Source organism: Chanodichthys erythropterus, chromosome 19 (genome assembly GCF_024489055.1).
Source record: "Chanodichthys erythropterus isolate Z2021 chromosome 19, ASM2448905v1, whole genome shotgun sequence".
In the NCBI taxonomy this organism is placed as follows: domain Eukaryota; kingdom Metazoa; phylum Chordata; class Actinopteri; order Cypriniformes; family Xenocyprididae; genus Chanodichthys; species Chanodichthys erythropterus.
The window spans coordinates 31,478,046-31,503,579 of NC_090239.1; the positions used below are offsets into that span (position 1 = coordinate 31,478,046).

Sequence of the window (25,534 nt, forward strand, 5' to 3'; positions counted from 1 at the left end):
CATGAAACATAAATGTCAGCAGCCCTCCTGCTAAAAGCATTTGTCTTCTGGTGGGTCATCGGTCACAGCCCACCTGCTTTTACCAGGTCTCCCTCAGATACACGCTCAGATAAATGCATCCAAGCCATTGAACGCCTTCCAGCGGCTTTGAACTACAGCAGACGCATGCTTAAAGAGAAAAGTCCTGCAGATTGGTGTTGGTAGCACAATCACAGACTGAAAAAAGTTGTTAGTGTGAAATGTTACGCCACAGTTTTATTTACCTTTGCCTGTTAAATAAAATTCAAGAGCAGATGCATTTAATTTCAAACATCAGACTAATATATTCAGCTTTGGTTTGTATTTTGAGAGGTAATGGATTAAAGTCATCTGCGGAGCTGGAAGCTGATTGGTTTATCTTAACGAATGGCCCAAGAGGATGCTGTTACACGCAGAATTGCGACTAACGATGCCTTGGAGTGTAGTGGTTATTGACCCATCAATCCAAGAAACACTCTTTCCCTGGAGAATACAGTGCATTCACTGTCCATTCATCTGCCTAATGCATTCTGTCAATACTACCAAAGGATTGATTTGATTGTTGGAATGTTTTGCGTTCTGTTGCATTCTAGACGTGTTAATGGTTTCTGCAAATACTGCTCAGATTTTTTTCTGTTGTACTTTCAAAATCACTTAAAAATAAATGGCAGTTTGTAATTAAACAAATTTTTGGACTTTCAGTACTTAGATCATATTTGAGGTTCTGGCATGTCTGACATTTCTGTGTTACATAGCTGTTCAGATTATTCTGATATTTGTTCACAAATTAATATCTTCATTTAAATTCATTTGGTTTATGAGTGAAGTTGCTGTTGGCAATGCGAAAAAAGTCCAGTGACTGTGTGTAATTCAGAGATTTGACACGGTTAAAGTTGGAACTGTTTGTGCTGTTTTTCTGCTTTTGTGTGATGCTGTAACTGATGCTGATGAGTTCAGTGCAATGAGCAAAGTTGATGTGAGTCATGTGAAAGGGTCCTTACGGAACACAAACCTTTACACTGTTTAGACATTAGTGACAGAATGATTCCCTTCAAAACTTCTTATGGAAGTGAACAAGCTAGTAAACATTTTTAAAGTTTATTTAACTATTTTATTATAAGTGAACTCCTCAATTAAGGGGTCACACTAAAGTTAACTTCTTAGATTTATTGCTTTCTTCAGTCAAAAGGCCACTGAGAAAAACTTAAAATGGATTATAGCCTTAAAATGTCACTTCTTTCAATATGGATCAATGCTTTTGATGACATCACTCTGCACTTCAGCTTCTCATCAGGTTTTCTGTCCAATCAAATGCTCTCTAGAATCTAAAGCGTCCCTTTAGATTTACAATATATATATATATATAGACACTGAAGCTGCAGCTAAAATCGGTCACTTGTTCACACATTTACTTTTTTCTACATTGTGAATGACACTCGGGGCCCTATCTTACACCCGGTGCAATGCAGCGCCAGGCTGCGCCACTGACCAACGGAAACTTGGTCTAAAGTCAATGGTGCAATATTTGTTTTTGTTCAAGAGTGCGTTAGAAATATCCCTGCTGAAAAAAACAGCTAAAACCAGCCTAAGCTGGTCAGGCTGGATTTAGCTGATCTCCCAGCTTGGTCATAGCTGGTTTTAGAGGGGTTTTGGTTAGCTGGGAGGCTGGAAGATCAGCTTAAACCAGCTAAGCCAGGCTGGGAGACCAGCTTGACCAGCTAAGCTCAGCTAACCAGCTACTTCCAGCTTAAACCAGCTAAGACCAGCCAACCGGCTTGGGCTGGTTTTAGCTGGCTGCGCCTATATGCACAACGTGCGTACACTCTGCTTATTACACACACAGGGATGCGCAGGAGCACACAAACATGCCAAATATTAAAAAGAAAAGGATTACAATGTAAAAGATTATTATTGTGTACATAAAAATAAAAATGTTTTGGTGGAATCCGCCTTATCCCGTAGATGGTCTGCTCGCACACTTTAACCTCGCGCAGGAGCAGATCCGTTTCCTCGCTAGAGAAGCGTTCAGGTTTTCTGCTTGCAAATTCCACCATGTAAATAGCGAATACATCATGGCACATCAGATTAGGTGTCACGATCACAGTCTGTTCCTGTTCACTCCGGACTCCATTTCCCATAATCCTCCCTGTCAATCACATGCACTCACTCCACCAATCACCTGTTGCCACATACAGCCATGCACACTCCACACTAATCACCACACCCAGCTGATACTCATTACCAGGACTATAAAAGACTCACACACACACCACCTCACCGCGAAGTCTTGATTACACAGTGTATCATCTCTGAGCGTTTATATTCCTGTCTGCCTGTCTGTTACCGTTGCTGCCTGTTCCTGTTTCTTGACCTGTTGCTGCCTGTCCTGACCTTTGCCTTTTATACCTACCTGTGAGTGTTATCTGCCTGCCTCCATTTACTGCCTGTACCCTGACTACGACTCTGCCTGTCCCTTGCTGTTCCTGTTTGTTCCTGTTTTGACCCTGCCTGTACGACCACTCTCACTTGTAAATAAATGCTGCACTTGGATCTCCAGCCTGAGCTTCCCATTCATTACATTAGGAGGTGAAACAGTTAGAGATTAGGAGGAAACTGCGGCTTTACCAAACTCAATGGCTCTGGTCGAGCTGTGATATAAACTAAATACAATTGGCTATTTTAAAAAGGGGAGGATCTGCTTGATATGTCCCGCCCTGTCTTCCTGTTTCAGTTGATATTATGTCAACACATTGAATAATGCTACGCGTTTCAAGGAACTTCAGTGCGCCTTTAAGCCACAATACAATATTATTCAAGATTTTAAACAGTTTGCATCAAGATGAAAAACCACTCACATAGTCTTTATGAGTTCTTTAATGTCTTCTTGTCTTGTTTGTAAGCATCATTAAAGGTCCATTAAATGTTTCTGTTGCTTTTTCTAGCTCTTAATGAACTGCGTGTGCGTATTTTCATAGGGTGGTCTGCTTAATGTGGTGTTTTATGGAGAACTAATGTTCAGGCACTGTACAGGGCAACCTCTGGTCATCAGAGTCAGGACCCCACCACTCACCCTGACACCATTAGTGTGGGCTGGTGATTTAGATTCAAACACACTCACAGAAATAGACAAATGTCAAATCTACATACAGCACTGTTATTAGTATTTCAGATAATTCTGCTGTTCTCAAATGTACAAAAGACACACATGTGAATACTGCATATGCAAATGTTTTCTCAAGACCATAATCAAATTTGTAGATCAGAATGATCGTTATTCTGGAGAATGCCACACACGGTGACCCCAGGATCATTTGTCTGATAGGGTCTGTCAGTGTGTGTGATTGAGAGGTAATTGTTCAGCTCTAGGCTGGAGGGGTTGAGAGACAGTTATGTCCGACACCTAAGGCAGCTTCCTTCCTGCCCAGTTAGTCAATGACTTCATAGACAGAGTTTTTGTATAATGCACCTCCTGAGGAAACAGCTTTCAGACCAGCACCATAGTGAAGGCACCATAATGTCACATATAATGATCTACAAAAATCCAAGTGGGCTTTAGACATACGCAAATCTTTATTAGCAAAAATGCCATCTGAGGCTCATTGGAAATATGTGCTTGTGGCAAAATTGTATTACGATTTGCAAAACTTTTGAAGTGAAATGTTCAGTGAGTAGTGCAAAAAACATATTCAGTTTTATTCAAACCAGATGAACGTGAATCTGGCAATGTTTTATACGTTGGTTGTTGTACATATCACAGCAGTTCAGAAATTAAATGTCCATTGAGTGCCGCTTAAAGGTTGATGTTCTATAGCATTTAAAATTAACATACCACCTACCCTAAACCCCACACTAAACCTAACTAATAATGTTAACAAAAGGAGCCATGAGGTAAAAATCTTAGCTTTTTTGAGCTCTTTTTTGAGCTGTTATTGCAAGTGCAATGCTGTACCAGGTTAACTACAGAGCAACTTTATGTCAGAAAAGCCAAATCAAAATTTATTAGTTTACAAATCATGTAAGTGGTTTTAGACCATAACATATTGTGCAAGGAACCATGTAAAAATAAGTCTTTATTAATCAATAATCTGCCCCTGTAATCATAATTTGTGTGAAAAGAAATACAATTTATTAACAGTGTTCATTTCAGCTGGAAACTGCAGGAAATTGTATGTATAAGTACATTTTTGTAGAGGCATGTCTTTCCATGTCGCACAATGTTTATTCATTTAGAATTGTACATTTAAAAAATGTGAAAAATGACTTTTAAGAATTAGTTCTTTGAATTTTTAATCTTCTAACTAACTACACACATATTGTGGGATATCACTGACAACAATTAATTCATATACACACTAAAGATTTACAAAAGTTATATAATGAGAATACACAACATGAATCCATTTTCCAAACCATGTTTTTGTCTTATCCTGAATCATTATGGTACACTTATAATAAGTGTTTATATTCGGACTATTTCAGACCGGAGAGACCTAATGACGCAGAGTATCACAGTAACTGCGTGACTCGCCATAGACATACATGGAGAAAAGTAGCTCCGGAAAATGTTCCTCCGCAAGACGTGTGCAGTTCTGTTTATTAAAGGTACAATTTGTGATATTTTTTCCGCTAGAGGTCGCTAGAAGCCTATTTAAAACAAAGGCGTAGTTTGATGACGCCAAGTTTTAGAGCGGAAACTTGGGACATGTGGTCTCCATCTCAACGGACGGTGCAAAGGAATAGGGATTGGAGTCTGGAAGAACTCATGTTCGTGGATGCGATTATAAACGTTACTGTAGTATGAAGCAGAGCAGGACCGAGTGTTGCGGGAGCTGAACGAGGAGCGATTGATCAACACACGCCTCACGAGCAGCGGGACTTTTATTATGACACAGTCGCCGGCGCCGCTTCAGCTTTTCCGGTCATGAGTTTACGGGAGCTGTCCTTGTCGACAGAACCAGCGGCAGATGGTAAACACTAATTATGTTCCATAAATAAGTAACACAATCCACCATTCTACGTCAGTTAAGGCGGTAACAAAGGTAACTGACGTCATTGACAGGCGACTGCACTGCCCCATGTCACTGTTTAGAACAGTGCCCAAGGAAGTCGACCGGAAGTTGAAGTCGGCCGCGTGCTGCCATCTTGTAGCAGAACTTCACTTGCGTTAGCATCCCCATTGACTCCCATTCTTTTTGGCGTCATTTTGTCAGTGAATAACTTTACATCTGAGGCGTTTAAAGACTCCATTTGTCCATTATTTATTTCCAAAGATACACGACAATGTATAAAGGGCTCCATTACCTTCTATGTTACATTGTGGCCCCGTAGAAACAGTTCTTGTAAAAATAAGCTAACGATTGCGTCATAACCACTTGACTCTCTGTCGCACAGTAGAGAAATTACCGTACAGACAGGAGGAGAAGCTCGCAGGCAATCGGGGAGACTATCTTAATATGGCGTACTGGCGTTACATTTTAAAATACCATACAAAATAATTTATCAGAATATTTACTACACGCCAAAGAACTCCCCGCTCAAGCTCGCCGTCTCTGCAAGATTAACGATGGCAGTTTTCACGCACAGCTACTAGAAGATTTACATCTGTCAGACAGGTTGCGGACGTCATCAAGCTTAGTGTGAGTCTGCGCGTCAGAAACGGAAGTACTAAAAATCGCTAAAAATGGGCTTCACTTGACTCAATTGAGTTCCAATGGGGTCGCTGTGTCCATTTCTTTCACTGTCTATGGTTTAGAATGGGAATTTTCTCATGATTTAAAAGTAGTTGAAAACATTAGAGATATTGTTTGTAATCAGCTGGACAAAATATATAACACTAGCCTAGTGGTTTTTGGATATTTTACTGCAAAAATTTTACATATTGTACCTTTAACCGGTAGAGGGCCAAAAATCACAAACAGCAGCTTTAAGAAATTCAAAATTTAAGTAAGCAGAACTGGCAGATTTTTATTTTGTACTCATAGTTTAATTGTTCTGAACTTGAAATGTTTGAGTACACATACATTTAACTCAAAATTATCATGTAACCTCAATGTAAACATTTTTATTAGTGTAAAATTAGCTAGCTATAACAAGCTAATTCAGAATAAGCTAACTTGCTCATTTGCTAACTTGTTAACTATAGCACTTGCTGAATGAGTACAGCAATATAAAATATTGCAAGATATTCTATGAACTTGAAAGGAGAAGAAAGTGTTAGATACTTAATTTGACTGAACTAATTTGTTTAATTTAAGTTTATCCTACTCAAACCAATTAATTATTTTGAGCGTTAGGGTTTACAATGTATAATGCCTTCAAAAACTGATCAAAAACTGTGCGTTTCCAAAAAGCATCGTTAGCCAACTGTGGTCGCAAGTTATTAGCATATAGTTCAACGAGTCAGTGTTTCCCAAAACCATAGAAACATTCACAAACAGCATTGCAGTGTTGCATGGTTGGATCTACGGCTCTCAACTTGTGGTTAGAAGCATAGATTCTTGTCTTGAGTCATGACTAGCTAGTTAATTTCTTCAACAATGCATCATACTATGGTAGTTAAGCAGCCTGTTATGTTGTTGTACGGGAAACACACTCTAGATGAAGGCTTCCTATAGACAGGATGTTATTTCTATTCCTCCCTCTCTCTCTGTTCAGAGCTTCTTATGTATTTATCTCATTGTGGAGTTTGATATATGTTTGTATAGTAGTTGTGTGGCTATGTTTTTTGTGCGTGTGTGTGTATGCATGTGTGTTCGAGCATTTTTGTGATTTATGGTGACACAAATTTGTATAATGACATGGGTATTACATTCACGGGGACATTTCATGAGTCCTCATATTTTAAATAGCTTTAAAAACATACTAAACAATGTTTTATTAAAAATGTAAAAATGCAGAATGTTTTCTGTGATGGGTAGGTTTAGGGGTAGGGGTAGTGTAGGAGGATAGAATGTACAGTTTGTATAGTATAAAAACCATTACGCCTATGGAATGTCCTCACTTTGATAGCAAAACAAACCTTTGTGTGTGTGTGTGTGTGTGTGTGTGTGTGCAAACATGTGTGCATGTGTGTTTGTGATTAGATTTAGAGTGAATTGATGGCTGTGTACAGTATCAGACTAATGGAAAGCTTTTTTACAGAGCTCATATACGGCCGAATCGGTAATGTCTTCCGAAGCGAAGCCCTGCATTAACACACACAGAGAGAGAGAGAGAGAGAGAGAGAGAGAGAGAAGGCATGAGATGTAAAACAGTGGGCAAAAAAAGGTAAAAGAGGAATTCTGAGAGTCCAGATGAGATGAAATTGTTGCATGAAACAGAACCAGATGAGGATCTCTGATAATAATCAGCACAATCATTTTTGCACATCAACGTAATCAAAATAGACATTTTTACTTAATTACATGGTTTTTGGTCTCATTGTAAATCATTTATCAGTGAACATTAATCAAAATATGTTGGCTTTCAAAATCTTTCATCAAAATTCTTGGTTTGACAGTAAGGATGGTCTCCTGGCCTGAGGCCAGTGTGACTGTTTCAGACCAGTGCTGTGTTGCCTGCCTTTCAAATGTAAATGTTTGGATTCTACATTGTTGTTGCAAATTCTGCTTATTTGTCACAAAGGAAATTTTATCTATTTGGCTAGCAGAGATGAGGTTTTGCATAAATGGCAAAATCTGAGTGCAGTGTCCCAACAGCTGTGTGAGTGAATCATATTAACTAATAAAATCAATACGAACGACCAAACGATACAATAAGATTAGATAAATTACAGTAAAAAGTGTGTAGTTTATAAGTGCTGGTTGATGAATACAGAGGAAACATAATAATAGTGCACATAATACAACTATTTTAATGAAAATGTGTGCCCTTAATATGTTTAGTTTGTAGTAACCCATTTTATAAATGCAATAAAGCACTCACAGAGAAGGGAAAATGGACAGTGTGATGATGCAGTGACATTGTGTAATTGGTTAATGAGTGTATGAGTGTAATCTGGGACTTTTTTTTTCACTTTCAACTTCTGCAAACAACTGTGATTGCCATTCTAACACTTCAGACAAGCACATAAGACCTAATGACCCCGTATTGAAATGAAACTAATGGAATTTTTTGCTTGCCAAAAAAAAAAAAAAAAAAAAAATATGCTATGTCATCAGAATACGCAAATATTGTGTAATGGCTGTCCTTAGAGAAACACATGTGCATTACAGGAAAAATATCTGAAATGCAGAAATCTCCTTACGAAACAATTGAGATCTTATTTGTTATTCTTTCTTCCTACCGGTTCACAGTGGTGATGGATGGATTCATTGCGCTGACAGAGGAGTGTCAGGACAGAGAAGAGAAAGAACAGGCAGTAAACTAAAGAAATGTGTGTGTTTGTAAAGGACTTTCCCTTTGGAGAGATGCCAGCAGTGCAGCCAGCTCACTGAATCTAAACCCCATGCTCTCACTGACTGGCATCGACACACACAGACACACACACATAAGGATTTTTATATATATTTTATACATTTTGTCCCCATAACGTAGGTTTACCAGGACAACCCCCCATCCCCACACACACACACACGTGTTTGAGCACATGTTCAACTCCTGCTGTCCACCCACACATAAAACCAGCAGCAAGTAAACACACACAGTGTATAATTGACTGTGAGCTGATGTATTATTCTGACCTACATTACTATGTGTGTGTGTGTGTGTGTGTGTGTGTGTGTGTGTGTGTGTGTGTGTGTGTGTGTGTGTGTGTGTGTGTGTGTGTGTGTGTGGATTTGATGGACTTGGCTTGTGCTGAATGCTGTATAACGCTTCAGCACACAGTCAATTCACTCATTGTTTATCTCACAAATGCGCTTCTGTCTGTCTCTCACACATACCTGTAGGACTGAAGATCATTTAATTGGGCAATTTTTGTACTGTTTCTACTTTTCCCATTGAAATGCCAAACATATTTTGTTTTAGCAAATTAGCCAAGTACTAAATAGGTCTATTTAGCCAGTAAGCTACAAGAGGTTTCGTTGCAGTGATATTTACCACAGCCAGATGTGTTATTAGATACAATGCAAAGAGGACCAAAATCATGTTTGTATGCTTGAATCATGTTGTAACTTGTTGAATAGGTGTGCAATTAGTTTCTACGCAATGGAACATCAGAGCTGATTAAAATGAGCCAAAATCAAAAGCAGCATTGCATGCGTCTTCTGGAGAGACTGATTTGAATACAATCCCAGAATGCATTGCTGCCGATGAATGTACACTTGAAGTGTACTTCAAATCTTAAAATAAGGTGTAACCTTATATTTTTTAAAAACCTGTACTTGCAGATAATATAATAATAATTAAATAAAAGGTTGCTTAAGTGTACTTAAAAAGACTTTCATGACTTTGTTTCCTAACATATTTACTATGAATACACTTTGTAATAATGTCAAATTAAAGTTTTTACATTTTAAATTGTTTTAATATTTTTTATTGCCATGCTTTAAAGAAATGCTCATTTTAAATTTCTTAAATTTTTTTAATTTTATTATAATCAGAACTTTACTATGTTAATTGATATTACCTTTAAAGTTAATATATTTTAAATGTCATAAATTGCTACGTTGTCATTACAAATGTGTAATTACCAAATTAACTAAATACATGACATGACAACTTTCAATACAAATGACATTATATTTAGTATATAGAAGTTTACCATAAATGCTTGTCAGTTCAAAAGTACTCATATTTCAAAGACAATATAAGTAATTATGAATTTACATTTAAATGTGTACTGAAGTCCCACTTAAGCAGGTCAAAAAACACTCTTAAGTTCAACTAATTGCATTTAATACAAATGTAAACCATAATACATTTTCATTTAATTGTAAAATGTTTAATAATTGTAATTTCAAGTGATAAAATCATATAAATAAACATATTTCCTTCAATACCTAAAGATTAAAGTAGATCAATGAAGTTAAAACTAAATTTTTGAATTTGAATTTTTATGAGTAACATAGCTTATAAACATGCTAATGAAAAACACTTTACTTAAAGCCTTGATATATAATGCATTGTATGGTCTCATGAAGAAAGTATAATGCGTTAAAACACATGACAAACAACCAATTTCAGATGTAACAAGGAATCTTCAAATTTTATAATGCACTTTAATTTATTTATGAAAGGATATTATGCATTATAACGTACATTATGTATATCTTTATAATGCCGTATACATAAAGGCTTTAAGTAATGTGTTACCAAAATGTCTACTGAACTCTTTTTTGAAATATCTCTTCTGTGCTAAGCTGTATTGTGTGTGAAGCTATAAATCCTTTCAAATCAGTAACATATTAGATTCCATTTCAGTTAGGATGCTGCCACAGAAGGCAGTGAGGCAGCTCACTAGGTTTTGTAACAGAGTCTGTCTTTGCGTATGAGAAGAAATCAGCTCAGACAAAGCAACATGCTAGACTCACGCACACACTCAGACACAATGGACATTAGTCTCTCAGCTTGTGTCAGACTAGAGGGGATGGATGAATGAATGCTTCAAGGGAGGAGGGATGAAAAATGGACCTTGTCCTGTTTTTCTTTTCCCCCAGCCCCCTTCCTCTCTCTTTTCCCCCTACCTCTTCCTTTCCTAACTGCCTTGCTTTTGTCTTCTTCTCCAAACATTTCTCTCTCATACATCCGCAAACACATTTTAACTCCCAAAATCTAGTGAGTTGTCTTGCTGTCTGCTGTCTTCATAGGCACGCTTGCTAACTGAAATTAAATCTTACTGATTTTAAATGCTGTGCACATAGGCAGAAACCTCATGTAAGTACAAATAGTCGACTTGACTTAGAAGTGACTTCAGTCAAAGTCCCTTTCAACGAAAGTCCGTTCACTTGGCGGCCATATTTGCAACACCTCCGGGCAGCTATTTCAAATCATCAACAAAATCTGACATGAACTGTCCCATAAATGTTGTTTCTTATGCTCAAATAGTGTTAAAAAACTTATTTTTCAGTTTAGACGAGTCATTGCGCATGTGATTGGCTCTTTTACATAGAAGGCGGGACATTTTCCGCCATATTGTGCGTTGCAGTTGAACCGTCTTTCTATATCTATAGTCTTTGCGTCAGTAGAGTTTGGCACTAGCATGTTGCTAAGCTAACGCTAATAAGCATAAACACACATTTGGGTATAACTTTAGTTAGTAATTAGATTGAACTGTTTTAATCAATCTATTTTAATCAAATTATTTCTGTACTGAATAAAACGGAAGTACAGTGGGTACGGAAAGTATTCAGACCCCCTTAAATTTTTCACACTTTGTTATATTGCAGCCATTTGCTAAAATCATTTAAGTTCATTTTTTTCCTCATTAATGTACACACAGCACCCCATATTGACAGAAAAACACAGAATTGTTGACATTTTTGCAGATTTATTAAAAAAGAAAAACTGAAATATCACATGGTCCGTAATTAAGTATTCAGACCCTTTGCTCAGTATTTATTAGAAGCACCCTTTTGATCTAATACAGCCATGAGTCTTTTTGGGAAAGATGCAACAAGTTTTTCACACCTGGACTTGGGGATCCTCTGCCATTCCTCCTTGCAGATCCTCTCCAGTTCTGTCAGGTTGGATGGTAAACGTTGGTGGACAGCCATTTTTAGGTCTCTCCAGAGATGCTCAGTTGGGTTTAAGTCAGGGCTCTGGCTGGACCATTCAAGAACAGTCACGGAGTTGTTGTGAAGCCACATTTTAGCTGTGTGCTTAGGGTCATTGTTTTGTTGGAGGGTAAACCTTCAGCCTAGCCTGAAGTCCTGAGCACTCTGGAGAAGGTTTTCATCCAGGATATCCCTGTACTTGGCCGCTTTCATCTTTCCCTCGATTGCAACCAGTCGTCCTGTAACTGCAGCTGAAAAACACCCCCACAGCATGATGCTGCCACCACCATGCTTCACTGTTGGGACTGTATTGGACAGGTGATGAGCAGTGCCTGGTTTTCTCCACACATACTGCTTAGAATTAATGCAAAAAAGTTCTATCTTGGTCTCATCAGACCAGAGAATCTTATTTCTCACCATCTTGGAGTCCCTCAGGTGGGCTTTCATGTGTCTTGCACTGAGGAGAGGCTTCCGTCGGGCCTTGACGGAAAGCCCCGACTGGTGGAGGGCTGCAGCGATGGTTGACTTTCTACAACTTTCTACAACTTTCTCCCATCTCCCGACTGCATCTCTGGGGCTCAGCCACAGTGATCTTTGGGTTCTTCTTTACCTCTCTCACCAAGGCTATTCTCCTCCGATAGCTCAGTTTGGCCGGACGGCCAGCTCTAGGAAGGGTTCTGGTCATCCCAAAGGTCTTCCATTTAAGGATTACGGAGGCCACTGTGCTCTTAGGAACCTTAAGTGCAGCAGAATTTTTTTTGTAACCTTGGCCAGATCTGTGCCTTGCCACAATTCTGTCTCTGAGCTCTTCAGGCAGTTCCTTTGACCTCATGATTCTCATTTGCTCTGACATGCACTGTGAGCTGTAAGGTCTTATATAGACAGGTGTGTGGCTTTCCTAATCAAGTCCAATCAGTATAATCAAACACAGCTGGACTCAAATGAAGGTGTAGAACCATCTCAAGGATGATCAGAAGAAATGGACAGCACCTGAGTTAAATAAATGAGTGTCACAGCAAAGGGTCTGAATACTTAGGACCATGTGATATTTCAGTTTTCTTTTTTAATAAATCTGCAAAAATGTCAACAATTCTGTGTTTTTTTTTTTCTATTTTTTTATGAACATTACATACATTTTGGAAAAGGCTTGGGAACTGGAATTATTTGATGTGAAGTATTTGAGCTTATATTGAGATTTCTGAGTTTTGATTGCAAACATTGGTATCTTGACAAATCTGTGCACAGTTTGAAACATTGTTGAGGTATGTTTTGAAAATCGAGGATTCACATGAGATTATAAAAATAAAAATATATAACTTTTTGTATTTCTTTCCAAAGGGAAACTAATGCTTTCTCCTTTTCTTCCCTAGTAACAAACATGTGATCTGTAAGGACTGACTCATTACAAGACAAACACAATGAACCCGGTATGAATACAATCTTACTCACATGCAGAAAATACTATTTAACATTATACTTGTAGGCCTACATGTAATGTGCTGCTTCTAAAACCTTGAAAAGAGTTAACATTTGTGATCCTGCGGTTCTATCCAAATTCAATATATTTTGGTTAGATGCCTGAAATGAAATTCTCAATTTAACACAAGCTCAAGATATTTTCACATTTTATGCTACAACATAAACACTTCAGTAATACCCCACTCATTTTATTCAGCTTTTATGTGTCTTGAAAAAGGCAGTTGCTAACAAATTGCTAAATAGGATTACAGAAGTTGTCAGGGACATTAAATATTATCACGCCAAACAGGAAAACTCATCTACTCACTAGTACACTTTCACAGCCTCATTGTGTTTATAATCACGCTCTTGCAAACTATTATAACTTAAACTTTCAGGGAAAATGTTATTAAATAAAGACTCAAAGAGTTGTTGGAAGCTTGGTGGTGACGTTGAAGTCATGCAACCATTTATAGCCTATGTTTAAATCATAAACTTTTGTTGGTCGCAGAGCTTATTTTCTGCAATAATCCAAAAGCCAATTGAAAATACTATTGGCTTTTTGTTGATGGGAACCAGGGTAATGCTAACTTCCGTAATAGTAATTGGCCTATAAAATCATGTCATCCCTGCAGTGCTCTATTATTTCATCCAACTAGTGCAGTACAATACTTGTCAAACTTGTTTCAGTATAGTACATTTACATTTGTTCAAATCCCCAATAGTAGTCATGCTTGCTTCAGAAAGCACCACTACAAAATCTAGAATAAAACATTATTCACCCACCAGAGTTAACACCTTTGGCAGCAATTAAAGAAGTGATACCTTAACATTGTAATACTCAGTTGGAGTGATGTGTAGGCCACTCCAGGACAAGCTTTTTGGTTTTTAGAGTTGCTATTGTTGTATGTTTCGAGTCATTTTCATTGTCCTGAAGAAAAAAACATCACAGTTGGCAAGAGTGCTGCGGTTCTGTCTCTAGCCTGTGACAAAGATACGCATCCCCTAAGCATCAGACTTCATATGGGCTTTTGTACAGCCAGATTTATGAAGTGTACTGTCATCACAGTTTCTTCCTCCTCATGACAATGCTTGTGTTTTAGAGATTAGCTTGTGTTTCTTTCCTAACACCCACTATTCACAAACCAGTTAATTCCCAAAGGATAAAATTAAGTTTTCATTTTTTCCAACTGGATGTCCTGTTTCAAAAGTAGGTTGCATTTTTTTTTTATTATTATTATTATTTTTACACAAAACATTCCTTGTTGAATACAATAAACTTCTTGATGAATATCATATTGAACTCGGAAAATACAGAAGTAAAATGACTTCCATTGTGAAAGAAGTACACTTTAGAATGCTTTTAAAAAGTGTACTTATTACTGAAATATTATACTTTAAAAGAATATACTTAAGTGCTAACTGAATGTAATATCTTTGGACACTTACTTAATGTGTTATCATTTAAATTTAATACAATTAGCTGAATATAAGAGTGCCTTTTTGACCCACTTAAAGGGTTAGTTCACCCAAAAATGAAAATTATGTCATTTATTACTCACCCTCATGCCGTTCCACACCCGTAAGACCTTCGTTAATCTTCGGAACACAAATTAAGATATTTTTATTGAAATCCGATGGCTCATTGAGGCCTTCATAACCAGCAATGACATTTCCTCTCTCAAGATCCATTAATGTACTAAAAACATATTTAAATCAGTTCATGTGAGTACAGTGGTTCAATATTAATGTTATAAAGCGACGAGAATATTTTTGGTGCACCAAAAATTAATATATTACATTATTGGATCTTGAGAGAGGAAATGTCATTGTTGGCTATGGAGGCCATTTTTACCGCATTTTTTTTTTTTTTTTTTTTGTCAGTAGGCTAAAACGTATATATGTACGTATGTATGTATGTACAAGTATAGTTCCAAGTATAGTTTTTTTTTTTTTTTTTTTGTATACCAGATTTGAAGTACACTTCATGGGCACATTCAATACAATTAAACTCACTTTTTTCCCCCACAAGGTTTAGCTTTTAAAAACTCTAGCTTCCTAACTTTTTGCCCTTGTCACTGAATTTAGGATGAATTTAACATGATTGTACTCCATCCCCATCACATATCTTTAGAGATTAAAGATATGTGATAGGGATGGTGTACACTCATGTTAACACAACTCTTTTGATATTTTACAAACACTCTAAGCCAAATCCTTAGCACAGCCCTGGTCACACATGTAGTTTTATAGCACTCATTTTTATTATGGAAAGTTTTAAACCTACTGTAAGCATTGAGCCATGCAGACGAGCCCTTAGTGAAAACTCATATGTACCTCTGCTGTGCTGTAACAGAATATCTTACTACTATACTCATAATATTTCTACAGTATGTATACTGTTTTGTAGCTCTCCTGTATGCATACAATTCCCAAATGACCTACTGTAATACATATGGCAAAATGTGCAGTAGACCTATAGGGAAACATCTGTTAATTGTCCAATCAGGCAAACTTATTGAAAAATATACGATCAGTTTATTTCTAGTCCTTTATACACCCTTAACATTGTGCAATTGTGAATCACACAGTTTTAGAATTGCTTAATTTTGTTATATGATCCAGTATTGTGAGTGTTGTGTGTCTCACTCAAATACAGTTGACCCATGCTGGGAGCTTTAGTACGCAATACTGTGTGTATTTCCCAATGGATAGGCCGTGCTGTTTGATTACCCATGATACCGCATGTGTGTAGTAGAGTCACGCTGTGTGTATTGTTTGATAAGCCATAATCATAAATCCTAAAAGCTAATCACTCGCCCACTCTGCACCCAATCAAAACACAGCCACATTACCCAGCGCTGGGTGCTATTGAGCTATCCATCATGAGTAATATCAGCGCCCTGAGTGTGTGATATTGAAAGAGCGAAAGATGATGTTTCCAGTTGGGTTTTCTATGAATGTGTGGGTCTTGGTTTTGTTTGTAATGTGAGGTTGTGTATGTGCTCACCCAAAAATGCTAATTCTGTCATAATTTCCTCACCTTCGCCTTGTTCCAACCTCTTTCTTTTTGAAGGTGCCCTAGATTAAAAAATTGAATTGACCTCGGCATAGTTAAATAACAATAGTTCAGTACATGGAAAAGACATACAGTGAGTCTCAAACTCAATTGTTTCCTCCTTCTTATATAAATCTCATTTGTTTAAAAGACCTCTGAAGAACAGGCGAATCTCAACATAACACCAACTGTTACGTAACAGTCGGGGTGTACGCCCCCAATATTTGCATATGCCAGCCCATGATCCCAACATTATGAAAGGCATTATACAAGGGCAGCCAGTATTATCGTCTGGATCTGTGCACAGCCGAATCATTAGACTAGGTAAGCAAGCAAGGACAATAGCAAAAAATGGCAGATGGAGCAATAATAACTGACATGATTCATGATTACATGATATTTTTAGTGATATTTGTGAATTGTCTTTCTAAATGTTTCGTTAGCATGTTGCTAATGTACTGTTAAATGTGGTTAAAGTTACCATCGTTTCTTACTGTATTCACGGAGACAAGAGCCGTCGCTATTTTCATTTTTAAACACTTGCAGTCTGTATAATTCATAAACACAACTTCATTCTTTATAAATCTCTCCAACAGTGTAGCATTAGCCACGGAGCACAGCCTCATACTCATTCAGAATCAAATGTAAACATCAAAGTTAACACCGTACTTATGCGATTAGACATGCTGCATAACGAACACTTTGTAAAGATCCATTTTGAGGGTTATATTAGCTGTGTGAACTTTGTTTATGCTGTTTAAGGCAAGCGCGAGCTCTTGGGTCGTGGAGCATGAGAATTTAAGGGCCACACACCCTGAATCGGCTCATTTCTAATTATGCCCCAAAATAGGCAGTTAAAAAAATGAATAATAAAAAAAAAAAATCTATGGGGTATTTTGAGCTGAAACTTCTCAGACACATTCAGGGGACACCTTAGACTTATATTACATCTTTTTAAAAAAAGTTCTAGGGCATCTTTAATGTTAAATACCAAAGTTAATGTTCTTAAGAATGTCCAAGTTGCTCTTTTCCATACCCGGGAGCTTTCAAACTCGAAGACAAAAGACAAAATAAAAAATTGTAAAAAATAAATAAATAAATAAATATATATATATATTTTGTTTTGGCCAGGACATTATCCGCTAAGTTTACAGACAAACGTCGGCTACACTTTATTTTGAGGGGTTGTTGTTACAGTGCAATTACACAAATAAGTAGGCTACTGAATAATATTAAATACTGTATGCATGTGCACTTGTACTATAGTTTTTTTTTTTTTACATTAATACATCGCTTTGCTTCAGAAGGACTTTATTAACCACCACCCCCCCTCCTCCTCCTCGGACCCATGTGAAGTATGTTTATGATGGATGGATGTTGATGGAAGCACTTTCTCCAGCTCATACTCGGCATTTCTCACTGCCATTATGAAGCTTGAAAGCGTCAGGATATTTATTAATATATCTCCGATTATGTTCATCAGAAAGAAGAAAGTCATATACACCTAGGATGGCTTGAGGGTGAGTAAAGCTTGCGGTAATTTTCATTTGAAAATGAACTAATCCTTTAAGCCTATTAGTGAATGTTTTATATTCATCCGCACAGTCATGAAGAGCCAAAGCACAACCAAAACATAGTGTAGCTTTAAGGATTGAAGCCCCCCAAATGAAGTCAGAACAGAAGGTTTATGAGCTCTTGAAACCTAGATATACTAAACCATTTTAATTTTGATGTTTAAATAACCAAAAAAATTTGATGGAACTGAAAGAAAGAAATATTCACCTGAAGAGGTAATGAGAAGCTGCACTTTCTATTAGGATCAGCATCACATAGTGTTAAAATTGAAATGTAAATTTAAAAGTTAACATCTGATATCTCTGCGTTTCCATTGTTTTTATATGAAAACATGCGCTATACGGACACTGTTATGGTAACTGCTGTCATTTTTGTTATGCTTGTTGTTGTTGTTGTTGTTGTTGTTGAAGCGTGTGACACATATTTAAATATTCATCTAAACAAGGCTCCCAGCAATGAGGGTGGCTTTGGGATGTTCGCTAACAATACTGTTGTGGTATTTCGAACTTCTTTTTACACCTAAGTGAAGAATGAAATAAAACTTCATCCTTGAGTATATTTGCTTTAAGGTGCACTAAATGTAAAAATTCACTAATGTGTAAAAATTACAAAAAATTCTCCTGAAAATTACTTCTACAAATGTCTTTAAAAAGTTGACACTTCCCTGTTTAATTTGCACTCATGTGCTATCTGCTTGTTAAGTCGTGACGTAAGGAACGCTGTTTCCTGGTCCAAGCCTCGACTAGTTTCATTTGAGAATGCCATCGACGGCCGTTTATGAGCGCTATTTATTCATTTTAAACATCAATCATTTAAAAAAGTTAAACATTTTAAATACTTACAGTCTCAACAGTCACAACAGCTCACAGCGTATATATATTAATATTTTAACGATTTATAAAAGATGAATCATTGTCTGGCCATCTGGAATTTTGGTATGGAGATAAAAGTTATAATTATATATTTTTTGTAGTATTAAACCACATCGTGTATGTATATTAGCACCATTTGTTGTTTTCTTGTGGTATGAGATAGAGCGTTAGGACCCTGAATCAGTGCCACTTGACATCAGACTTAACAACCGAATATACCAAGTCTTCTGAAGTTGTATGATAGCTTTGTGTGAGGGAGACCCAAATTTATGTAGCCATCCACTGATAAGCTTCCCCTCTACTGTAGCTCTCAAATGGAATTAGCATATATGCATAATCAAACTTGCCAAGTCAAAGGTTTGAAATAATGTTATCGTATGTCTTGTAACCAAGTGGTGCACACCAATTTTGGCTATTCGGCAGTCATCTCCTTTTGTGTTTCACTATTGAAAATTATACAAGTTTGGAATGACATGAAGATTGCAAATAATGACAGAATTTTCATTTTTGTGTGAACCTTCCCTGATGGTTATGCAGCTCAAAAAGACATTGAAATGTGTTTTTCCTCCTCAGGTGGGCGTGGCCTGTATGCAGCAGTCTGTTTATCCCTTGACCAATCATCTTGCTCATCTGGGTTGGCGCGGGGGCGGGCGGGGTGGGTGGCGTAATGACAGACGCCGGTGCGTGTGAGTTAAGGGTAGCGGTGGCGATGGCAGTTGCGGTGTCATTAGCATGCGCCCTCGAGGAGAGATTAGTCTGATTTATGGTGAGCGACGCTAATGGAACAGATATGGCTGCTCTCGCACCCTGCCATCCACGCTAATGAAAGTTTTGTGCAAATGTGAAAGATAGCGCTGCAGAGCAGAGGCTCTCACCAGCACAACATCACTTCTTTGTTTTAGTCTAATTCAGTCTTTATGTGAGTGACTTCAGATCTGTTATTAGAGCAGTGTCCTTTTAATCTGTGTATTTCTTTTTGTTTTCTATCTTAAATAATCTTTTGATTAAGCAATAAGTGATTTCACTATAGTTAAGGGGTTAAAGCAAAAAAGAAGAAAAGAAAAAAAACTCAACCATGATAAAATCTGAAAACAACTTTGTAACTCTTGCTTTATTATTCATCCTAGGTTCATTGGAACAGTATTACAATGCTTCATGTTTCGCAATACTTTCAAAGTGAAATGTCCAGTGAGTGGTGCTAAAAACACATTCAGTTTTATCTAAAACAGAGGTTAGTGGCGCTAAAATGTGAATGCTCTATCGGTGCTAAAATGTTAATGCTCCATCTAAACCCTACCATAAACCTATGGTGGTAACAAAAGCAAAACTGAGATAAAAACACATTTGTTTGAAGCAGCTATTCCATTTTAGCTTGCTTCTTAAAGTCTTTGAGATTTTTGATTGTGATTGTGTTTGATTGCGCTCCACATTGCAAATGCTTCTGTGTCAGATGAGCTACGGAGCACGTTTACTACATTAGAAAAGTCATATAGGGTGAATTTAGGTTGATTGAGACACTTTCCCAATTCATGTTAATGGCAAAAAGTGTCCCAAACATATTGAATTCACCCCTATGTGAGCTGGTTATGTGGTGGAAACGTCAATGCCCCTCTAATCATAATTTGTGTGAAAAAGGGGGAAAAAGTTGGTGTTTTACTGCCAATATACTGTATTAAAAAAAAGAAAAAAAAGAAAGAAAAAAAGAATTGTTGGTTTAGCTTAAAAAGTAAGTTACCTGGTTGCCTTAAAATTTTGAGTTCATTGAAATTAAAAATTTGAGTTAATACAATGAAGGCAATTGGTTTAATCAACAGAAACTCAAAATATTATGTTATCTGAACTACATTGACTATCTAAGTTGATTTGACTTAACCCATTAAGCCCTGAGGGTATTTTTAGAGTTTATTTATTTATTTATTTTTCTGAGTGACACACAAAAAAGTAAAGACTCGTAACTCCACAACTATAGCAAGGAGAATCAAAAGGTTGGTATCGTTTGAAAGGAAACTTTTTATATTAAAATAAATAAATAAGTAAATAAATTTGGACATTCTCATGCTGAGAAACTGCAAATAAACAGGAAAAAAAGTGGAAAAAAAGGGGAAAATTTACATATCTTTCTAATTTAAAATGGAATATCTCATGAAGGCAATAAGGTAGTGGGATTATTCTTTTTTTGGTGATGTTCTTCTTTTTGTGAGCTGTATCTGGATCATATTTTGTGGTGATTGCGTAATGAAATCAAAAGCCTTTTTGTTTAGCCATTGGCGCCCCCTGATGGACATATTTAAAATTGTTCTTTCACGTGGAGTAACTCATGAATATATTGATCTTGGACTCATTTCAATCGGGAGCATCCACTGTAAGTAATGATGTCCAATTTTCTACAATCTATGTATGTTTCATGAAGTTATAAGCTAAAATGCCACGTGATAGCTAAATTTTAGTTTTAGTTAGCATCTGTGCGCCTTTGGGGTTTTATGTGTCGTAATTGCATGAGCAATATATCATGATTGACTCATTTTAATCGTGAGAATCTGCTGTAAATAATGATGTCCAATTCACAATCGGAGCATGTTTCATGAAGTTAAAAGCCAAAACGTGACATAAATGCTGCATCGGTTTATTATTTACATATGGGTCTTGTGGGGTTTCACGTACAAAAACTCGCTCAAGTTTAGTCAAAGCCAAAAACAATTATATTCATTGTATTCTAATCCATGAGACCTTTCAATTGACATATAACTCATGATTATCTGGGCTATAGGATGCTTTTGACACATTGGAGTACACAGTACAAAAAAATATTTCATGAATTATGAATTTTTCAGCAAATAACTCAGCACTACTTAGGAGTTAATCAAAGTGGCTAGTCATTGTAAAGTTTAGACTCTAAGCTTTCAAATGGCACCTATTTTGTGATAATTAAGGCAGCAGTTTTGAAAAATATGATTTTTTTTTTTTTTTTTTTTTTTTTTTTTTGTAGCTAGGTAGCGCCCGCGGGCGTTTAAAGTGATGAGTTTTGAGTTTCTAAGCTTTAAAATGATACCTATTTTGTGTTTTTCCTGTCAGTGGTTGCTTAGTAATTTGATTATATATATATATATATATATATATATATATATATATATATATATATATATATATATATATAAACATATATATATATAAACATATATATATATATATATATATATATATATATATATATATATATATATATATATATATATATATATATATATATATATATATACAGGTGCTGGTCATATGATTAGAATATCATCAAAAAGTTCATTTTTTTATTGTAAATTATTTTTAAAAATGAAACTTTCATATATTCTAGATTCCCTACATGTAAAGTAAAACATTTCAAAAGTTTTTTTTTTTTTTTTTTTTTTTTTTTAATTAGATTTTTAGAGCTTGCAGCTCATGAAAGTCCAAAATCCAGTATCTCAAAATATTAGAATATTTCCTAAGATCAATCAAAAAATGGATTTGCAAAATAGAAAACTTCAAGTTCTTTAAAGTATGTTCATTTGTGTACTCAATACTTGGTCGGCAGCACATATTACAGCAAATGACTTGCTCCTAGCACAAATTACAGCATCAGTGAATTGTGGCATTGATCAGCCTGTGGTACTGCTGAGGCACTATTGAGCCTTCAGATCATCTGTATATTGTTGGATTGATTGTTTCTCATCTTTTCCTTGAAAATATTCCATAGATTCAGGGGTCAGGCATGTTGGCTGGCCAATAAAGCACAGTAATATCATGGTCAGCAAACCACTTGGAAGTGGTTTTTGCACTTTGGGCAGGTGATAAAATCCTGCTGGAAAAGGGAATCAACATCTCCATAAAGCTTGTCAGCAGATGGAAGCATAAAGTGCTCCAAAATCTCCTGGAAGATGGCTGCATTGACTTTGCACTTGATAAAACACAATAGACCAACACCAACAGACGTCACGCCCCCAAATCATTACTGACTTCAGAAACTTTCCCTAGACCTCAAGCACCTTGGATTCTGTGCCTCTCCAGTCTTCCCTCAGACTCTGGACCATGATTTCAACATGAAATGCAAAATTTACTTTTATATGAAAAGAGGACTTTTGACCACTGTTCACTGTCCAGTTCTTTTTCTCCTTAGCCCAGGTAAGATGCTTTTGACGTTGTTTCTGTTTCAGAAGTCGCTTGGTAGTCCATTTCCTGAAGATGTCTGAGTGTGGTGACTCTTGATGCGCTGACTCCGGCTTCATTCTACTCATTGTGAAGCTCTCCCAAGTGTTTGAATCGGCTTTACTTGACAGTATTCTCAAGCTTGCAGTCATCCCTGTTGCTTGTGCACCTTTGCCTACCCAATTTCTTCCTTCCAGTCAACTTTCCATTTAATATGCTTTGATATTTCACTCTGTAAACAGCCACCCCATTCAGAAATGACCTTCTGTGACTTACTCTCTTTGTGGAGGGTGTCAATGATTGTCTCCTGGACCATTGCCAAGTCAGCAGTCTTCCCCATTAGTGTGGTTTCAAAGAACAAGAGATACCCGGAATTTATACTGTAGGGATGGTCATTTAATGAAACTCAGATGTAAATATTTAATATTTTGTTATACTGGATTTTTGACTTTCATGAGCTGTACGCTCTAATCAACAAATTAAAAAAAAAAAAAAAAAAAAAAACTTTTGAAATGTTTTACTTTACATGTAGGGAATATAGAATATATGAAAGTTTCATTTTTTTAAATAATTTACAATAAAAAAATTAACTTTTTGCACGATATTCTAATTATATGACCAGCACCTGTGTGTGTGTATATGTATATATATATATTATATATATATATATATATATATATATATATATATATATATATATATATATATATATAGTTTTTTTTTTGTTGTTTTTTTTTTGGTGGGGGCACTTCGGACATAAGGGGTTAAGAAAAAATGTTACGATAACAAATGATAAATATTTTTTACAGTGTACTGTACATTTCAGCTGGAAACTGCAGTAAATCATAGGCAAGTTTTTTAGTTTTGCAAAAAAAAAATTAGTTAGAGCCACATTTTTCCACTAAGCCTGTATTGTTATTAATATGTTTTGATTATATTATTGGTTTGATATAACAATGGTCCCCATGCTGACTAGTCAAAACAGCATTACAGTTTGTTCAAATTTAGCAATATCACATGATATGCTGTACTGAATGTCCACATTGCAGTAGGCCAAGAGCTGAAGGCAATCTTACTGACCAATCAGCATCCAGAACCATATCTGTATTTTACCCTAAGGTTCAACATTTTCTATATTAACAAAAGCTGTGATAAACTTTTCATGTTAATACACATAAAATTCCAGAATACTAAAATGTTCTCAAAACGGTTTACAGTAAAAAAAAAAAAAAAAATCTTTCAAAGATTGTGTGGCATCTCTAACATGTGAAATGGAAAATAAGGGTGGGACATGTTCCCACAAACATTCAAATGAAAGTTGCGTCACTGGGCATAACTATCCATTTTATACATACTCAATATTCAACATAATAACCAAATAGGGTGAGTCATTAAAACTGGTCAGCTGACCTCAGAGACAGAATGCGATTGGCTCTCATTGGTGCTGAATGTAGTGTATGTCCATTTGTGATTTGAAAACATTATATGTTGGATGCAGCTAGATGTTGTAGCCGAAAGTGACTCTAGTATTGAGAGAACATTGATGAAAAAAGGGTGGGGCTTCAAGCATCACACATTTGGAGGATCCGACTGTTTCCAGCTGGATGAGATGTGTTAAAAGAAAAGTTTGCTGGAACTTAAAGAGAATTTGGTTGGCTGGTGTGCGAGTGAGCTTGTTTGTTATGGAAAAGGGTGGACAAGAACAGCCGTGTTTAGTCAATTTGAGAGTCCTTTGGGTTTTAAGTCCTCATAGACGAGATTATTTTCTCATTCTGTTTTTCCTCATCTGTCTTTTGCACCGTGCGTGTGTGTGTGATGTGATTTTGGGATGTGTGGGGGAGTTGGACGTCAACAAGGCTGATGGGAAAGAGATGGATTGTCATCGTAGTGTCAGTCGTGGTCACATGATGAGTATGTGTATGTGTGCGTGTGATTGATTAATCTGTATCCTACACAGAAAAAATACACAGACCAAAGCAAGTCTCCATCGCTCCAGGCTTCCTCCTGATTAAAGTTCAGCGCTCCATCCATCTCCCTTTCCGCCGCTCTCTCTAGGATGGATGAAGCTCACAGAAATGCAATATTGTTTGCGGCGAAAAGCGATTTGCATCTTAGCCGTCACCCTCTCCGCACAATACAATACAGATAGAGACACGCAGAAATGCAGTTAGAGGCAATAAACCGTTGGCCCATCTCTCTGCTTTATCTCTCACATACTTCCTCCATTATTTTTAATTTACTTCTCACTCGTTCGCTTGCGGTCTTCTGCTTTCTTTCTCTTTTTTTTGTTTTTTGTTCTGTCTCTCTCTCCAGATGCTCTGCTCCAAAACCTATTGAGCTGCCTATCTAGACAGCATATTGAGGCATCTTTTAAGGCACCATGGGCAGGGTTATTAAAGTTAACTAAAACTAGAATTAAAAATAAAATCATAAAAAAAAAAGATCTGTCACTTATAAAATGAAATGAAATGAAATGAAATGAAATGAAATGAAATGAAATGAAATGAAATGAAATAAAATAAAAAAATTACTAACCCTACCTTATGGGGACATTTTGTCCCCATTTCAAAATGTTCCCACAAAGGTGGCAATATCCAAAATCCTTGACCTTGTGGGGATATGTTTTGGTCCCCATATGGAAAACAGCTTAAAAATCAACTGATGTTTTTTAAAAAATGTAAAAATGCAGAAAGTTTTCTGTGATGGGTAGGTTTCAAGGATAA

At 36.5% G+C, this 25,534-nt stretch overlaps 1 protein-coding gene across 2 annotated transcripts in view; it reads left to right on the forward strand.

Annotated features, from left to right (window-relative positions):
* raraa (retinoic acid receptor, alpha a) overlaps positions 1-25,534 on the forward strand; it is a 209,159-nt gene that overhangs the window by 65,175 nt on the left and 118,450 nt on the right. The window contains exon 2 of one of the 2 annotated variants that reach the window (XM_067369038.1): positions 13,043-13,099. The exons of the other annotated variant lie outside the window; for it this stretch is intronic. The gene's annotated coding sequence lies outside the window, so the exon portion shown is untranslated. The remainder of the gene's footprint in view (positions 1-13,042; positions 13,100-25,534) is intronic. 2 annotated transcript variants of the gene reach the window in all.